General features: G+C 42.0%; 1 long non-coding RNA gene across 1 annotated transcript; it reads left to right on the forward strand.

Moving 5' to 3' along the window:
* Positions 1–9535: 9535 nt before the first annotated feature.
* On the forward strand, positions 9536–15763 carry LOC309860617. Its single transcript, XR_014309494.1, has 3 exons — positions 9536–9658; positions 11136–11255; positions 15391–15763. It is a non-coding gene; the product is annotated as an uncharacterized lncRNA (long non-coding RNA).
* The last annotated feature ends 2068 nt before the right edge of the window (positions 15764–17831 follow it).

The following is a 17831-nucleotide window of genomic DNA, read 5'->3' on the forward strand; positions in this document are numbered from 1 at the left end:
TGCCTGAAGGTGGAAGGAACGTCGGTGGAAATTCAAAGTACTTATGGAAAACTTAGGGACTCTTCCTGTGAGTGTGGTCAGTGAGATGCCCCAGCAAGACAAATTTGCTCTTCCTGAATTTTAAGTTGTACTAATTACTTTGATTTTATTATAATATTCATTGATAGTACGAGTCAGAATTATTTCAAAGCTTTCACATACCCCTATCTTAACAAAGCAAATGAAAGCATTGATGGGGGGTGCTGCTTTTGATGTTGTTACTTGTTTCTGTTTGTTTTATTTTGTTAAGTTGGGAGTGTGTGAAAGTCCCAAAGCTGTCAGGTTTGCCTTAGGAACATTTGGCAGCTAAGCCATGAAAAAAATCCCCAGGATGTGAAGGAATGAGAGGGGTTTGCAGTATACGGGTTTACTTGTTTAAGGTCCAGTGGATTATCTGTCCAATCTCCATAGCAGTTAAATCTCTAGCTTGATCTTCTGATCACTCATAAATGCTCAGTGTATATCCCACACTGCAAACAAGTGACACATACTTTTTTCATCAAAGGAGATTTTGTTAATAACATTATTCTCTTATTTTCAGAAAATGATGCCACGTGTAAATCTCCAGCTGCCAATATGTGGTAAATATGTAAATATGTGCCTACATAAACTGGACATTTACCAAATGTATTATTTGAGGGTTTAGCTGACCTGACAGTGCATATGGAGAATCTGACCAACTCTCGGTCTACTTTCTAGCCTCTGATTCTTTTTTCTTTTAAGTTTATTTATTCATTTATGTATTTATCAGAGAGGGAAAACAAGCAGGGAAGTGGCAGGCAGAAGGAGAAGCAGGCTCCCCACTGGGGAGGGGGCCAGAGCTAAGATTCCATCCCAGGAACCTGGGGTTATGGCCTGAGCCAAAGGCAGATGCTTAACCCACCGAGCCCCCCAGGTGCCCCTGGTGCTCTGATTCTGGAGTCTTTCTGTGCTCCTGAGTAATGGGATTACACCCACACCCCTGCCCCCATGGTTCTGGGTTCACTAATGAGAACGCTAAAAAAGCCAAGATACCCTTTCCTCAGTTATCAGATTGCCAGTTTTTCAAGCTTTTCCCAAACAAATACAGGTAACTGCTGAGACAGAAATACCTCAGAAACCCTGTTAGCAGATGTCCAGACGTCCACAGGGGTTCCACCGAACGGCTCCACTAGGTAGGCAAGACATGCGGATTCTTGGGTTCTTCAAGGCCTGACCACTAGTATAGAACCTACCACAGAATTCCCTCATTGTAGTTAAAAAGAGTTCATTCCTGTTGTATTACATCATGAGTCTATGGGCACATCTTCTCAGCATGTGTCTTTTATAACTGTGGTAGACTGTAAGAGAAATAAAAAATTTCTGTCTCTGTGACTCTTTGTCCTGTCCCTCCTTCCCTCCCTACCTCCCTTCCTGTCCATCTGTCCTTCCTTCTCTTTTTCCTTTTCCTTCTCCTTCTGGGATTTCCACTGGACGTACGTTGGTCCTCTTAATATTGTCTCATAGGTCCCATGGGCTCTATTCGTTCTTCTCTAACCTTCCTTCCTTTCTGTTCCTCAGAGTAGGCGACTTCCATGGTCCTCTCAGTTCACTGAGTCTTTCGTCTTCCTGCTCCAGTAAATTTCTCATTTCAGTACCTTTGAAATTGTACTTTTCAGTCCCCAAATTCCTTTTTAGCTCCTTGTTAGGGTTTCTAACTTTTTGTTCCATTGCTGCTTCATTCCCCCACCATTTTCCTGACTTTATGTCTTTCAGTTCTCTGAGCACCATGAAGACAGTTACTTCAAGACCATCAGTCTTTTGCAGGGACATTTACTGTCACTGTATGTTTTCCCTTTGAATGGGTTATACTTTTCAATCTTTTTTGCATGCCTTATGATGTTTTGTTGTTGAAAACTGAACAATTTGAATAAAATAGGGTGATGACTCTAAAAACCTAGAGAAGCTTTATAGAATCCATCTTCCCCACCATTCACAGGCCCTGCTGGCTTTGTGCCGTGGTCTGTTTTGAGAGCACTGTCCTATGTCTCTCTGCTGAAGACCAGCCTGCGGTGTAAACTCAAGGCCTCCTCAAGTCTTTTCTCAGCCGACACCTTCCCTTGGGCACATCCAGTAACTTTCTTAATTTTCCCTGAATATGCAGTTGTTTTTGAATTTCTTAATCATCAATGTCTGTGTCTTTGAAAGGGGGAAAAAGAGGAGGACAAAGAAGGGGTGGGAAAGGCACCATCTCTTTAAGTCCTGTGGAAGTCAGTCCCACCACAGGGGAAGAGCTTATAGTGATGCGGGGGGAAGGGAGGGCTGTGACAACACTGGCCATCTGCCTCTTGGTCTCACCCTGTGATAAGCTCTTATACTGCTGGTGGGAATGCAAGTTGGTGCAGCCTCTTTGGAGAACAGTGTGGAGATTCCTCAAGAAATTAAAAATAGAACTTCCCTATGACCCTGCAATTGCACTCCTGGGTATTTACCCCAAAGATACAAATGTAGTGAAAAGAAGGGCCATCTGTACCCCAATATTTATAGCAGCAATGGCCAAGGTTGCCAAATTGTGGAAAGAACCAAGATGCCCTTCAATAGATGAATGGAAAAGGAAGATGTGGTCCATATACACTATGGAATATTATGACTCTATTAGAAAGAAAGAATACCCAACTTTTGTAGCAACATGGATGGGACTCGAAGAGATTATGCTGAGTGAAATAAGTCAAGCAGAGAGAGTCAATTATCATATGGTTTCACTTATTTGTGGAGCATAACAAAAAGCATGGAGGACATGGAGAGTTAGAGAGGAGAAGGGAGTTGGGGGAAATTGGAAGGGGAGGTGAACCATGAGACTATGGACTCTGAAAAACAATCTGAGGGTTTTGAAGGGGCGGGGGTGGGAGGTCGGGGTACCAGGTGGTGGGTATTAGAGAGGGCACAGATTGCATGGAGCACTGGGTGTGGTGCAAAAATAATGAATACTGTTATGCTGAAAATAAAAAATAAATTTATTTTTTTTTTTAAATAAATTTAAAAAAAAAGAAGCAACAGTTGGTGATGAGACTCTGATCCTCCCTATTTGGAGGACCAGGCCCTTTTTGCCAACCCCACTCTGCCAGCTGTGTGCCAACTGCTCTAGGAACATGTGCCTGCTGTCTGCGGGGCTGCAGAGTGGTGGAGGACTGGTAGCAGATGAGCTAGACTTCACTTCCTAGTAATTAGTAACACGTTCCTCTATATCTTTCCTCACAGACTGTGTTCCATCTCAACACACTGCAGCCCAACTATAAAACAGAACATCACTGCCAATATGTGGTAAAGCAAATCTCAGCTGGAAGAAATCACTGTCCAAATGGTTCAAATAGTTCAAGAATATGATGTTCATTGCACACCTCAAACAGACTAGATAAACACAAACCAATGAAAGACACTTCTGCCTTGTATATTTGTGCGGACCTACACAGCCTGCTGGTGTCTCTTGTCCTTCTGCATTTCTGTTCACAAGATGCTATTTGGACCATGGCAAGGCGGGGCAGATGTCTTGTGGTGACAGAGCCTTTTTCCAGAGGCATGCAGACTCGGTTCCTTTGCAAATGTGGCTGGCCTGGAACGGTCTGTGCGGATCTCTCAGAGCTGTGTGTGGTGGTGGTCTCTGCCCTGCCAGAGGGTCCACCTTGTGGATACGTGAGCTAAGGGTCCCACACCTCCCCACTCAGAGCCCTGGTGATTGATTCCTTCTGTCAGGCAACCTTTGATTCAAGGTCAAGAGATGCATTCCCAGGGAGAAAAGGCCAAGGTCATTTACACAAAGTTTAGTTCAAACCTAGGACCACCCTCTCTGTCTCTTTCCAGACTTGACTGGAGAGCAAAGCAATAAAGGTTTCTTTCCTGATCACTCATAAATGCTCAGTGTACATCCCACACTGCATACAAGTGACATTTACCTTTTAATCAAAGGAGATTTTGTTAATAACATTATTCTCTTATTTTCAGAAAATGACAGCATGTGTGATTCTTCTCAGGCACTGCTCACAACCAGGAAAGAGCAGGTAGTTAGTGTGGGTGGGTCTGACACAGTTTCTCCCAGAGAAGAGAGTGGGAGCCAGGAGCACCTTCTAACTCTTTTCAAAATCAACAAGAGAAACATTTTGTTTCCTCCCTTTGGATGACCTCAATATGTTGTTTATTCTCCAACCCTGCTTAGTTCCCCTTTGGCTTGGACCTTAAATATTTATTGGAATAACTATGAAATCTTTATTTCTTTTTTCTTTTTTTAAAAAAGATTTTGCATATGTATTTGATAGAGAGAGGAGAGGCTTCATGCAGGGGGGGAGAAGCAGCAAGCAGAGGAAGAGGGGCAGCAGATTCCCTGATGAGACCCAATGCTGGGCTCCATCCCAGGACCCTGTGATCATGACCTGAGCTGAAGGCAGACCCTTAACTGATTGAGCCACCCAGGCGCCCCTTATTATGAATTATTTCAGTTGATCTCACAGATTTAATAATCATCCAAGTTGTCAATCCTTATAGATGAAGGTAATCACCATGAAATAGCTTCCATGACCCTGTCCTGATTCAGAAGCTCTATTGCCTTGGGGTGTCTTTTGGGTCAAGTACAGATCCCTCTGCCTAGTTCCAGGACCTTCCATGGTCAGCCCAGAGACACACTGGGACTGTCTGAGGTTCTGAGACAGAAATCTAGTTAAGAGCGACTAAAAGAAGTTATAAAATTAGAAATAAGATGGCAATAGAATTAAAGTTGTAGAATCAGGAAAGAAGAGAAAAAAACCAAAAGAATAAAAATGCAATTAAGTACAATATAAATAACCATCTTGTCTTGAGTTTTCCAAGCTATGTTTGACAACTGAAGCCAGAAATTGCTGCCTTGTCTAATGTGGTTTTCAGTGCATGTAGATAAAATATTTAAGACCAATTATAAAGTAGAAAGAATAATTTTCCTCCACTTCTCATGGCAAAATGCAGACACCAATGTAATAAGGTGTATGAGTAAAAGGTAATACCCAAAGTAACAACGAAAAGATCTACACAAAATGATGCATTCAAAAACAGGATAGATAAGCCAAAATAGACATTTGGGAAAATGTTACCTTCTCTTACCTAAAGTGGAGTCTGTGTTCTTGAAGACAGAATCAGCCAGACCAAAGAATACAGCACTTACTGGCTCCCCGGAGCCCATGTCCCGAATTCCCTAGTGACCATTTGCACCCACACAAGCTTGAGTCTGTTGGGCTCCACATCCTATTCAAGTAGCATGAGAAACAACTTTTACAGCACAAGTTCTAATCCTCATGAATATTTTGCTAGTAGAAGTTCTGAATCAGTGACAGCCTATTCAGTTTATAATGGAAGATCTTCTGTTTTTGTTTTCACATGTATATTTGCCCCTCATGGATCTGACATTCATACTTATCGATATGACCCTTTGAATAAATGCTTTTCTGTGCGGTAGCTTGAGAGCTCTCAACCTGCTGCAAATTAGAATCACCCAACTCTGTGAAACATAACTATTAGGGCAAAGTGGGTCAAGGATACATGAGGCTTCTCTGTACTGTCCTTGTAACTTTCTATGCAGCTACATTTTTTAAAAAGATAGCTAAAATAAGGAATTAAGAAATAGTGATTTAAGATGTTTCCACTGGGGGCACCTGGGTAGATACACAGAGGAGAACTCTGTAGTTTTCCCAAGCAGTGTATGAGTCGATAATTATTTCCAAAGAAAATGATTAAATACAAAATTAGAATGACCTAAAAAGAGTTTCAAAATGCTGGTACCCTGACCCCAGCCTGTAGAACATAATCATAGCAATAATGGTAATAATAACATACAACACTTATGTGACATATAAATATAACACACACTTTTCAGAAATTCACTAATTAAATTGGAGGAAAATAAACATTCATGTTGAGGACACAAATCATTTAATCAAAAAGTCCCATTTCATGAAGATACACTAGGTAGTACCTTCAACAGAGGACATGCATCCTCTGTGTGTCCATAGAGAATTTATAAAAAATTCATCATATACCTCCATAACAAAACTTATTAAAATGCCAAAGCAGAAATTCCACTGAAGAAATCAGAAAATAAAATAAATAAGTGGAATAAAAGCAGACAAGAGGAGGATATAAAAACACAGAAGAGCTGAAAATAGAACAAAAATAGACTACTTGGCACCAAAATATGGATTTCTGAAAATATCTAGGGAGTAAATAAGACTGATGTGGTTAGTGACTAAAACAAGATGAGAGAAAAATATTTTTATAAATAAGAATAGAGACAGAAAAGAAAGAAAAATGGATATTTCTTGGAAATAAAATATAGTTTTTAGGGAGCCATAATGGTCTGGTGACACAGGAGTACACGTACTGCACAGTCCCCGCTGAGGGGACTCGACTAGGTGGGTACGGCTAGATTGCCTTGTGAAGGCGACGGGGCATCTGCTAGGCTCGGCTGTCTGTTTAGTGGACCAAGAAGGCTGCCTGCCTCACGGGGCTCCACACCCACAGCTGGGTCTGACTTGGCCTGATTCCAGGGATGAGCCCTCCCACCTTAGGTGGGAGGTGCCTGGCCACTGTGGGCTGGTATTTTTCCTTTATCTGCTTTACAATTTTCATTAAGCCAAACAAAGTAGTCCCAAATGGTGGAATCAGAGAGGGATTTAGAATCCGTTTGTAGATGAGGCAGGAGAGGCTTCCTGTTGTGTTGCTGCCCTACAGTTCTGGGAATCCCTCGAAATCCCAAAAAAGCACTCACGTGTTCTGGAATACACACTTCAGATCAGACTGATTTTACTCTCTTCAGTTTCCTCATCTCCTCAGCAGGATCCACGAAGGCAGGCATAATCCTGGTAGACAGTACCGAAGGCAAACATGATGATTGTCTCTGTGGCTTAGAAGGGTGTTCAGGAGAAAAGGGCTGACTGTGCCATCTGAAATATTGAGTGAGAGTGGGGCAAAGTTCTCCCTACACTTATCTCCATCAGCAGCACCAGCTTTAGTAATCCTTTCTGATTATATATAAATTCGAGATGGATTTTTCCATTTACTTTGGCACATCTATCCATCTAGCTGAAGGCCCTGCAGGACAGCGTGCCTGTGCTCCTTTCTGTAATTTCAGTCACTAGGCATACATTGTTCTGCCAAGGAAGGAGGAAAGTTAACTGTGACCTTGAGAACACACTCCCCCAACCTCGTTTATAAAACGGGAATAACAGTACCTCAATTCTGGAATCAGCATCTAACACTCAGAGGCAATTCAATGAGTGACTGATTCATTGCACGTTCCCCATGACCCTGACTTCCGGAATCTTTCTAAGCGGAATCTCTGAGACACCAGTTTCTCTACCAATCATTCTAAAGTAGAGCATTTCCTTATGACTTTGAGTCCGAAACAAATCTTTTAAGTGATATTTAAAAATCATCCTTTCTCATAAAATGTTAAATCCATTTAAAATATGGTGGTTGAATGTATTCCCTTTAAATAGAGAGCAAAAGGGCTTCTCCAAATGTCTGAGTCACTTTGGCATTTACTTCATACCGCCCAAGTATGAGGGATATTTACTTCATTTTCCTCAGCCAGCCTGCATCTGGCAGTGCTGGGGATTCGATTTCGTCTTCCGGCTTTACTGAGAACCAGTGACAAGTAAAACCGTAGTGTACTGAGGGTACAGTGTGGTGATGAGGGACGCAAGTGCGCGGTGGGAGTATCTTCACTGCCAGGGTAACCAGCACGTGCCTCACCTCACCATCCATCTAATCCGTCTTCTCCTTGTTTGGCAGGTGCCTGTCTGGTTTTCCCACCGGCATTTATTAAAGGGACGGATTGATCTAATGCAAACACGTGAATACATCTGGTGCCAAAACTTATGTGGATTCAGCCTCGACAACAGCCATAGAAAAGTGTTGGTCAGGAGAAAGACATAACATCACCTCACTTTTCCCTTTCGTAGATGGCAGCCGACATCACTTCCCACTGGGGAAGAGAACCCCCGCTGGGTAGGCGGTGGCCTTTACGTGAAAGCACCTCAGCAGAAGGAGCCCTGGAGAGACAGCCTGGTCTCCAGATGCAAGGGAGGCCTCTGTTCTTGTGCACTTGCTGTGAAAAACCCCACACTCACAAATTTTAATCAGACATTTCTTGCTTTTCCAGAAAACCTTTCTGTTGCATTATGACTTGGGACAATCAAGTCTTTTCTTCTAATGTGTTCAAAGAAAGTGCTATCCTGTTTGTTTGCTTATAGCGAATTAAAAAACAAGACAAAACAAAACAAAAATAAAACCTCAGCACTCTTAACACTTCCAAAATATTCATCTTTTATTGTATCATCTAATCTAAGTGTATTTGGATTAAGAATCTCTTTGGAAGGCTTCAAAAGCCTGAAGTAGTTTGCAAGGAGAGTGCCCTTGAAATTCAAGATCCTATTTCTGACAAAGCTTATAAATCATGATCTAAGGCCCACTGTAATGTGGAAGGCTCTAAATACAGGTGCACGGTTTCTTGGCATAAGTCGCGTAGAAGAACAATAACAGTAATTGGGAAAGTGAAGGAAAAGAGAAACGCTGAGACCAATATAACAATAATTTTTGTATCAGTCTGCTCGGTCCTGCCTACACATCCCAGGTTTACAGCTACAGAGGTTGACAGAGTGGCTGCTTGAAGTGGATTCACAGTGGGAGCCAGATTCTGCATTGCCATATTATGTGCAGGTTAGCCCTCCTTCAAGCCTCTTGTTATTATAGTACCTGGTTAAGAAAGACCCCACAAGCAAAACAACTAAACTAACAAATATCAGATAATTTATCTCTGACCCCTAATATAAACACGTATCCTCTGTGTCAGTTACATCAAGAAACACTGCTGTTTTCTTCTCGGTGAGCGCATGTGCATTTTGTAACAGAAACCCTTCCGTGAAGGACTTCACGGCCCCCCGTGTGTTTCTGATGCCCTTTGCTCTTTTGTAAAAAGGCAATAAAAGAAAAATGTATGCACTTGTTCAACTTGAATTCTTAACCACCAGAAAAAAAATCTTAGACTTTTTTTTTCCTTTACAAAGTAAGTGGAACTCGTGAAAACACAGAATTTGACAATTAAAAAAAAAAAGCATAGTGATTAGTTTTTGCTTTTGTTTTGGTTTTTCAGGGAAACAGACATGTATTGAAATGTAATAAAAGCCAAGACTGCTTTACTCACTTTTTCAAGATGGTCTCATTAAGTCAACCTATTTTATTTTAGGAAAGTCTGCTTGCTCTTTAAATGCCATTTTCTTGCTCACTTTCGATTTCCCTTTGTCATCATATCTGGAACAACTTTTTAGGAAGTTGGGCTAATTTCATTCTCCAGTTTAATTAAACTAGCGTTATCACAGAGCTAACTCGGGCCACCGGCAGCACCAGTCACAACAGTTTCGAAAATAGCTGGTGCTGCTGTTGCTAGCAGTGAGATGTGACCTGAGAGCACATGGGATGGCATTTTATGAAGGTCGGTGGGGCATCAGAGCTGCCCTCAATACGTTCCTGGCAAGAATTACGGTGTCTTAATTGCTTACCGAAAAAAGAGGTGATGAAACATTCTGTCTTTTTATAATCAACTGATCAGATCATGAGATGTGTACAGATTGATGGTGACCTAAAGGTAATTAAATTGCATTTGATTGGGTCATTATTTGAGCTAGAAACTGAGATACTAGGTCCAGAGTCCACCATTTGCCTTGTGAGCGAAAATCTCACAGATCTCAGGTCTCTAGGTGTCGTGGGTTTTGGAAGGTGAAGCTTCGGACCTGACCCAGACAGACCTGGGCTGCCTGAGAATTTAAGGCTGCCCCATCACTTGCCTTACAATGTCCAAGTTAAGCCATGAATGACATTATAAAAGGGCTGTTACTTTATGCACAAGGGCACGGTGAGGCCATCACGTGATTATCAAGATATAATTATTGAAATTATGGTTTGACTTTGAGTATTTGACTTTATAGCTTGTTCTCAATCAACTGTGGTGTCAGCCTCACATTGGAAATCTATTTCCATGACTATTTAATACTGATGCTCTATCAAGTAGCCCATGTTTTATGTAACACTCTTTTTAAAAATTTGTCTTTCCTGAGAATGATGGCTACTTTTCTAAATCTACAGATATGGCTCCACTGAAAGTCTTTGAAGAATTTAATGTTGAAAATTTCACTATAGCTCAAAATATTTTAAACATCTTGAAAAAGTAAATGGAGCATTAATGCATAAATAATTCAGATCCATTTTAATTAGACACAATTTTGAAAGCTGAAAAAAGCCACATTATATTTACTGATTTGGAAGAGGAAAAAAGAATCTGTAGCCCAATGCCAGATCACAGATAATTACGTACCAGCAGACGGCAATTACATTGAACTGCTTTCAAGGAAGCCAAGGTTTCTAAAGGAGGAGAGAGGTAGTATTCAGGACATGCGCCTTGAACTGCAGTTCTGTACGGTCTGACTCGGGACAAGAGAAACCATGAAGTAGGTTAGGGGTGCAGACAGGTCATGACTTAGAGGCTAAAAATAGAATGTGGAACAGAGGACATTGGCTCTCACATGTATATTTTTAAGAACTAACTTAATGAGAAAATAGAGTTAAAAAAATATGGCGGCTTTGTTTGTATCTATCACTTTATAATCTATTCAAACATATATTAGATATATACACCTGGACACATGCATAGTGTCTGGGTGAATGGCCACATGCATAATCATCTCTCATGATTAATAATTTTAAATATACCATATAAAATAATAGATCATTGCTATACCAAAATATTACTAGTAAAAAGTTAGCTAGCACAGATATCTAATTTTACCCTCGCTCCCCAGCCAGCATTTTGATTAAAGCATTGGATAATCTGAGGCTAGTGCATTGTTTTCTCAGGCCAAATTGTAATTTTATCTATTATATTTAATCAACTAAAACAGGATTCATTTTAAGGCTTATTTTATTTACCATAATAAAGAAAACACGCTGCCAATTAACATATAGCTTGCCATCAATTTGAGGACAATCTGATTTCTGATTTCACTGATGATAAAGTGTGGTAAAAATGTGTCTCTGTGAACTGAGGAAATCCTGTATCTGTTACACAGCTCGTTCGGTGGGAAGCGGACACTGAGATGGGTATCAGCAGTCAGCGTGAGCTCTCGCCATCGACACCTGTACCGGACTGAAGGAGGCAGATCTGACTGGCAGGAGCGAGACCCTGAATGGTGAGCTCTTCACAGCAAAGATCTCCCCTGTCATCCAGGGAGCTCTGGGGCTGGGGGCAGAAGGGGGCCCTCAGAGTTTTCCTCAGTTGGAGGAGGACCAGCCCCAGACCAGGGGCATTGGGAAAGGCTACAAACATTTTTGGTTCTCACAATGGGGGTGAGAAAGCTACTGGCTTCTAATGGGCAAAGACCAAGGATGCTGCCAATATCCTCCCCTTCACGGGACAGCCCCCAACCTAAAGAACTTGTCAGTCCAAGCTGACAGTAGTGCTAAGGGTAGGAAACCATGCCTGGGCAGTGTGGGGCTGGGAAGTGTGGGGCAGATCTCTGCAGGCATTACACTCCCCATCTTCCAAAACCTTTGGTTGCTAGAAAATCGGATGTAGGCAGCAAATTAGGGGGGGGAAAAAAAGAAAGAAGATGGTTCCTAATTTTAAAAGCACTGCTAATATAGAAAGAGTGTAATTTTTATTGCAATGGAAGGTTGTTAGGGATCATGAATAAAGAATATCTTTCTTTTATGAAACACTCTTTGCTCCAATGTAAATTGGAGGCAGGGTTTTCCACAATGAACTGAAACCAACTGGTTCTGCTGCCCTTGGCCAGCAGGTCGTGGGCAATACATCTTGCCACGAGCTGTTTGATCATAGACGTTCATTAATCAAGGTCCTAAGAATGGAGTTCCATCGCCTTATTAGAGCTTGGACCTTGCAGGACAACTAATAGCCTTCATTGAATTGCATTTCCAAGTATTGTTTACCTGTATTCCACACCGCCTGGGTCATGGTGAGTTTCTGACCACCATAAATCAGCTGTTGCCAGTGTCTTGTGTGGATTTCCAGGCAAGGAGTTTCTCAGTGTCAACATCACTGAATTATCAGTTCCAATAATCTCACAGATTGTCCTAGAGTGTGAGACGTCATAGTTCATTATTGTTGTATGAAATATATGTGGGATGTGCACATTGAACATGTTTACACTGGTGATAAAGAGAAGTTTCACACACTTCAACTAATTAAGAGAGTAAACTAGTTATGTTACACACAACAAATCCTGGGCTTTGTTCTGAAAGTGAACCTAAGCCAGTCGCCCCTGGATTTAGTTATAAAGGAAAGAAAAACAAAGAACATCAATAAATGTAAAGAGTTATTATAGCAGGGAAATATTTTTTAACATTGTTCTTTATGGTTTTTTTTTTAAGATTTTATTTATTTGACAGAAAGAGATCACAAGTAGGCAGAGCGGGAGGCAGAGACAGAGGAAAGCAGGCTCCCTGCTGAGCAGAGAGCCCAATGTGGGGCTCAATCCCAGGACTCTGGGATCATGACCTGAGTGGGAGGCAAGGGCTTAACCTACTGGGCCACAGGTGCCCCCTTTATGTATTTTTCACTGAAGAAGAGTTGACACCCAGGGTACCATTAGTTTCAGGCATATGTCATGGTTATTCTATAAGTGTATGCCTTATGTTGTGTTTACAAATATAGCTACTGTCTGTCACCATACAACCCTGGTATAATGCCATTGACTATATTCCCTATGCTGTTCCTTTCATCCCTGTGACTTAGTCATCCCATAAGTGGAAGCCTGTAACTCCCACTCCCCCTCGTCCATATTGCCCATTCCCCCACCCCTCTCCCCTCTGGCAACCATCAGTTTGTTCTCTGCACTTATGGGTCCACTTCTAGTTTTTATCTGTTTATTTATTTATTTTTTAATTCCATCTGTAAGTGAACTCATATGGCATTTGTCCTTGTTTGTCTGACTTACCTCCCTTAGCATAATACCCTCTATGTCCACCCATGTTGTTACAAATGGCAAGATCTCACCCTTTTTTATGGCTGAGTAGTATTCCATTATATACATATTTAATATATTATACCCTCCTTACCCATTCATCTATTGTTGGGCACTGGGGCTGCTTCCATATCTTGGCTATTGTAAATAATGCTGCAATGAACATGAGGGTATGCATATCTTTTTGGATTAGTGTTTTCATTGTCTTTGGATAAATACCCATTAAGAGAATTATTGGATCCTATAGTATTTCTATTTAACTTTTTAAGGAACCTCCACACTGTTTTCCTGAGTAGCTGCGCCAACTTGCATTCCCACCAACAGTTCGCATTTCTCCACATCATTGACAACACTTGTCATTTCTTGTGTTTTTGAGTTTAGTCATTCTGACGGGTGTGAGATGATGGTGGTGATGAGGTGATGGTCTCATTGGGGTTTTGATTTGTATTTCCCAAATGGGAAGTGATGTTGAACATCTTTCATGTGTCTCTTGAGCATCCACATGTCTTCTTAAAAAAAAAAAAAAATGTCTGTTCAGCTCCTTTGCCCATTTTAATCAGATTATCTGTTTCTTTGGTGTTGTGTACATTCTTTATATATTTTGGGTATTATCCCCTTATTAAATATGTCATTTATGGGTACCTTTTCCCATTTAGTTGGTTGCCTTTTCTCTTTGTTGATGGCTTCCTTCACTGTACAGAAGTCCTTTATTTTGATGTAATCCCAGTCGTTTATGTCTGCTTTCATTCCCTTTGCCTGAAGACACGTGTCTAGAAAACTGTTAACTAAAGTTGATGCTAAAGAGATTATCGTCTATGTTTTTTTTTTTTTTTTTTCTGGGAGGTTTATGGTTTCAAGTCTTACACTGAGGTCTTTTTTTAAAAAGATTTTATTTATTTGTTTATTTATTTATTTGACAGATAGAGAACACAAGCAGGGGGAGCAGCAGGTAGAGGAAGAAAGAGAACCAGCCTCCCCACTGAGCAGAGAGCCCAATGTAGCACTCTGATCCCAGGACCCCAGGATCATGACCTGAGCTGAAAGCACACTCTTAACCTACTGAGCCACCCAGGCATCCCACATTTAGGTCTTTGGTCCATTTTGAGGAAAATACTTTGATGCAAATTCCTAAACATATCAGGTTTATTTTGAAGCCTAACAATATGTTTATTTGCTGAGACTAAATCAGTGGACAAGGCTGGCTGCCTGGATCCCCCAGCCTGACTTGGAGCAGGGATTACCAGTGAAATGACCCCTAATAGGCTCCAGTACAGCAGCTCCACCCAGGTGCAGCACACAGCAGCTAGCAGCATCCCTGGTAAGACCGGAGAAGGGAACAGTGTCCTTGACAGTGGGGCAGTCTTTAGCCCAGCAAAGCCCAGCAAGTGCGAGCTCCTACTGGGTTCCAGTAGGATGGACTCCAGCAGGTGCTGTCCTGGGACTCTCCATAAGGACTGACTGCCCTAAGCACTGGCCAGTTTTTAAGAAACAGGCTTCAGTTTCCAAAAGGCTGTGCCCTGAAGAGCAACTCCCCTCCAGGCCATCCTGCTGTGGGCCGGCCTCACCTCACCTTACGAGAGGCTTCCCTTTTGCATCCTGGTTTTGGTTATCAAAATAGAGGTCTGCCTTTGCAGATACTATTATTGACCCTGAAAACTGCTTATCTCAAAATAACTTACATCTGTTACTTTCCTAGGGCACCTCTATGGGGAATCCCATGCATATTGGTCACAAAAGGCATTGTGCAATGTCTTCCAAGGTTTTCCCATCTATGAAGAGCTTTTGTATCTTCGTGGTGTTGTGGTTTTCATTTTATCAATATTAGCTTGATTTTTTAAAAAATTGCAATACTTGTGTGCCCAGTGACTGAACTTAAATGTTCAGGACGTTTCGACCATATCTGGAGTGTCGGCAAGCCTATGTCCACAGGTGCAACCTGTCTTCTCACTGGTGGGATTACAAAACATGTAAGACGTTTGTGACTAGCAAGCCCCACTTTCATTGTGTGTCCCTGTATCCGTGTTCTTCACTTATGGGACTTCTCCTTGGCAGATGTACGTTCTGAGAACAGGAAGGCCATGCCCCTACTGTTTTCCGAGTGGGAAGGCAAGTACACAAGGATCAGAGAGAACACAAGAGCAGTTCACGAAGAACTGGGGTCTGTTTTGTATCAATAATTTTAACCTGAAATGTAATGTCTCTTTGTTATTTATTTTACTCACATTTGACCTATTTCTAGCCCTATCTGGAAATTAAAACCCATAATTTATGTCACTTATTATATACCAATTCAATCGGTATGTTTTTAAAGAGGCAAAATATAAAACCATTTCTGTATCAGCAGAGCAAGTTGCAATGGCACCACTCACGGCATGTTGACAAATCTCTTCTGTGGAAATTTTCTTGAAAACCTTCATTTTCATGAGTGCAGTTATGACACGATCCTTGTTTTGTTTAAAGGAAGAAAAAGCACTGTGGGGTGTGAATGGATTATTCCTCGTTGTCAAGACTGTTTCAAAGTCCCCATGGGACCAGCCCATCTCTGAGCTGCTGTGAAGGCTGCAGCCACTTCTGGAAGGAGAAGGGTTTTCTGTGATGAGACAGAGGAGAAGGCCTGCCATCGCCAGGGCTGCTTGGGCTGAAAAGGTGAATTTTGAATATGGTCAGAGGAAGCTTCTGGCACCAGCATCACGCGCATGTGCACCCACCATCCAGCTTGGGGGGATCCTTTTCTGGTAAAACTCCTGTGTGCCCAGTCCCTGGAGCTGGCGGGGCCGTCCCTCCCCCTTGGGAGGGTCCTGTGGTCCTGTGGTATTGGAGATGCCACCGCCGCTCCCTGCGCCATTTCCTGGTGATGGGAAAAACAAAACCCCAAAACCAAAACGGTTATTTTTTATTGTTCCTTACCAGAAATTTCTAATGTTTTAGGAACTAAGAAAACTTTGTCTCCCCATAAAAAGTTGTCATGATTCCCTGAAAGTCCGTTGGACCAGGATTTAAACTCTCAAGTCACTGCAAGAATTCACCTGTGTCTTCATTGTGTTTAAGCCTTGGAAAACAGAACACCTGGGATTAACCCCAAGCTCAAGGGCAGAATGTTTGACTCTGTTGCAAAAACTATATGATAACGAGTGAATTCTCAGTAAAATAGAACAACCACTTGTGTTTTTTTTTTTGTAAACAACACTTTACAGTAAACTAAACAAGTTTTAACAAACATTGCTCTAGGTTGGCCATGATTCCCAAGTCTGTGGAATTTAGGGCAGAAGTTAGGGAGGAGAATGGTTTCAGTGTTTCTCCATACTATGTCTATGTTTTTCTTACCATACGGCCACCCAATAATTTATATTTACATTTTAGTAATGTACACAGATCACATTAAAGTATAATGTAGGAGAACAGAACAACTCATAACATTGTCATCATTTTTTAGGTTAAAACAATGTATGCCAGTTGTACAAAGCTGTATGGTGCAGAGCGATAAGCAATATTTTGTTCAAACCTGCCATTTTCTGCCTAGCATTCTTTTCTAGAGTTATACTCTTAAAATCCACTACACTGGGCACTCTCGTGCATTTTTGTCAACATCGTTTTGCAGGGCAATCCTGGCAATGAAGTGCCTGTATCGTAAGGCATGTGGATTTGGGTCGCCCTTCCAAATCACCTTCTCCAGAGCGCACACCCATGGACACACTCTATTTATGTCAGACTCTCTCAAGAGCTCCTTGTGCCCACAGTTCAGGATCACTCAATGGCAAAGCAGCACTTTTTTTCCCCCTTGTGAAAGTCTTCATTGCCTATCTTGACTCTTTGTTTAAAACACAACATTAATAAAGACAATTTATGTTTTAGGAAATTATTTAGCCCAAGTTTTGTCAAAGCCATTCAAGTAATATTTTTCAGCGTTGTGAGTTTGTTAAGTTAACATTTATTAAGTAGAGGTCTGAGTGGGGTGTTGGATGGAAAGCCACAGTTCAGCAAAACCACAAGGGAGAGAATAGTTGAGACCTGATGGGTCACAGGCCCTGGAGGAGACCTGTGGCTCCTTGGAAGGGCCACCAAGGGAGGTCAGACAGGGTGCAGGCAGAGAGCCCAGCAGCCATGGGCATGTACCACAATCGGCGTCTGAGGGCAAGTGCTTTTGGAATTCCAGAGCTAAGGCCACATTAGTCAACTCCAGTGAAAAAGATCAGGGTTTTGGTAAGCTCTGCAAGGGCGGACATTTTACCAAGGACTTACCTGGGGATGGAGCCAGGAGGCAGGGGAGACTGCTCATCACCCAGGGTGATGGGTGATGGGTATGTCCGATCAGGAAATTGGGAGCTGACACCTGTGACTCTGTGAGCTGCTACCTAGTGCATGAGCTGCTCCAGGGAAGGCTAGTGTCCGCTCAAGACCCCTTAAGACCACTGAGCCACACAGTGGAGAATGGAGCCCAATGCAGGAATGGGGTGAATCGTGTACCTACAATCTCAGCTTATGCCTTTGAAATGAGTCCTAAGGCCACAGCCCCAAATCTTCTTTGACTGACCAGCTCATAGTTCGCTCCTGGTCCTCACATGAAGGAAAGTGTTAAGGGCCGTTCATGCTGTTCTTTCAGGAAAGAGCAAGGATCACAAAATATATTCATGTAGAAATGTAGCTAGCAGCAGCTGCAGAATGAGATGAATCTGAATTACTTTCCCACTGAATTCTTCCAGTGACTGATGGGAATGTTTCTGGAATTGTGCCTTCCTCCACCTAAAACTCCAGCTTGTTTTGGAAATCGTTTGGCGGATAATA

Source organism: Mustela nivalis, assembly GCF_964662115.1.
Source record: "Mustela nivalis genome assembly, chromosome: 2".
NCBI lineage: Eukaryota > Metazoa > Chordata > Mammalia > Carnivora > Mustelidae > Mustela > Mustela nivalis.